Source organism: Bison bison, unplaced genomic scaffold (genome assembly GCF_000754665.1).
Source record: "Bison bison bison isolate TAMUID 2011002044 unplaced genomic scaffold, Bison_UMD1.0 scf7180017864036, whole genome shotgun sequence".
In the NCBI taxonomy this organism is placed as follows: domain Eukaryota; kingdom Metazoa; phylum Chordata; class Mammalia; order Artiodactyla; family Bovidae; genus Bison; species Bison bison.
The window spans coordinates 6210571-6212362 of record NW_011494608.1 but is presented as its reverse complement, the minus strand read 5'-3'; positions in this window follow the sequence as shown (position 1 = coordinate 6212362).

Sequence of the window (1792 nt, the reverse complement as noted above, 5' to 3'; positions counted from 1 at the left end):
CCACAGGCGGCGGGCTCTGATGGTAACAACACCTCGTGCTCTGCAGAGCTGCCCAGGTGCAGACACACGCCTAACTCACCACAGCCGCCCGGCAGCCCGTGGGGGCAGTTATTCTCACTTGTACCCATGAGGAACCGAGACACAGAGAGGTGTGGGAGCTTGCCTGAGATCGCGCAGTAAGGGGCAGAGTTGGGGTGAGCACACAGGTGGTGTGGCAGCACCCACACGCTCCCCGTCCTGCCTTATGCCCTGTAGGAGCGGCCTGGCTTCGAGGACAGGTGCTGATGATGGGCAGGGAGGTGAGGAGGACAGGAAAGGCGTTCCATCAGAGGAAACCACATGAATGGAGGCCCAGAGGCATGAAAAAGTGGGCAGAGGCACAGGGCGTTCAGAATTGCTGCCCCAGGGGGAGGCTCCGGAGGGGCGGGCAGAGGCTGCTAGTCACGGAGAACCGCTGGCGGGCTGAACACAAGGGGGTATATAGGCCAGAGCTGGGCTTGGAACCTTTCTGTGGCCTAGGGTTGGAGAGGGACTGGAGGGGGCCAGAGGGGAGACAGGAGGACCAGCGAAAAGGCCAGTGCCATCCCGGTCAGGGGCAGAGAAGCCTCTGGACCCTTCAGCTGCCGTCGGCAGGCTCCTTGGTCAGGCCTCTCTTGGTGACCAGCGACAGAGGTCGGCCAAAGACAACTTAGTGAAAGGCCGCAGGGGGACCTCCAGGGGCAGCAGGCAACGGCCCTGGGGACGAGATCAGGGCGCAGAATGCGTGGGGACCCTCTCGTCTATGGATCCCGCCCTCTCCTCCCCAGCAGGAGCTGCGGCTCCTCCAGGGGGCCGGCTGTCAACTCCACCAGGCACCATCTCTCCTCAGTTAGTGCAGGAAGTCAGCTGGGTGGTTTGTGCAGAATCCAGAATCCATCTTCTTTTCAAGGTAAAAAAAAAAAAAAAAAATCTGCCAGAGCAGCAGGCAAGCGGAAGCCAAAGAATAAATAATGGTCTTTCGTCATCTGAGCCACAGATGGAGAGGGAAGGGGCCAGTCTCCACATGAGGCCCCCACCTCACCAGAGCCAAGGGCACCAGCTGGGGGGACACGGCGGGACAGAGGGCAGACTCCCAGGTGCCAGGGTGAGGGAGGGGCTTCCCTTGCTGGGCCCAAGCCGAGGCCTGCTCTGACCCAGCACCCCAGTATCTCCAAACTGTCAATGGTTAGGCCTGCACAAGGGTCCCCACTCGGCCGTCAGGGGGCGTAGTATCCGTTTGCTAGGAGAGGGCAGCTCCAGGTGGGTGGGGAGCGGGACCCTGGTCTGGATTTCACAGGCCGCCCCGCCCTGGCCACCCACTTCCTGCACAAGAACCAAGGAGAGCGTCTCAGGACCCAGACGGTGCGCCTGGGGCTGAGCGGTGGGCCCTGGTGGGGGCTGCTGTCATTGTTAGCGCTGACAGGGATGGGGACCCGGGGCCAGGGGAGGGCGGCTGTGCAGGGAGCGCTGGGTGTGGGGAGGCTATGGGAGGCCAGGTGAGAACCTGGGGTGCCCCGGGCCTCCCCAGATGAACTTGGCCTGGGAGGGGCCTGGCAGCCGGGAGCTGGACTCCTGTGGCCCTACTGTGTGCAGCCCACGTCCGCCCGGCTTCACGGGCCCCCACCTGCCTCATTCCGCCTCGTTCCCAGACGTTCCTGGGAAGGGAGGAGGAAGGGAGGCAGTGGGGTGGGCCGGGAGCTGCCTGTTCTCAGAGTTCCACTGGGAAGACCCGGAAACTGGGGCAGGAGGAGGGCGGGAGGGCAGGAGAGGCCCC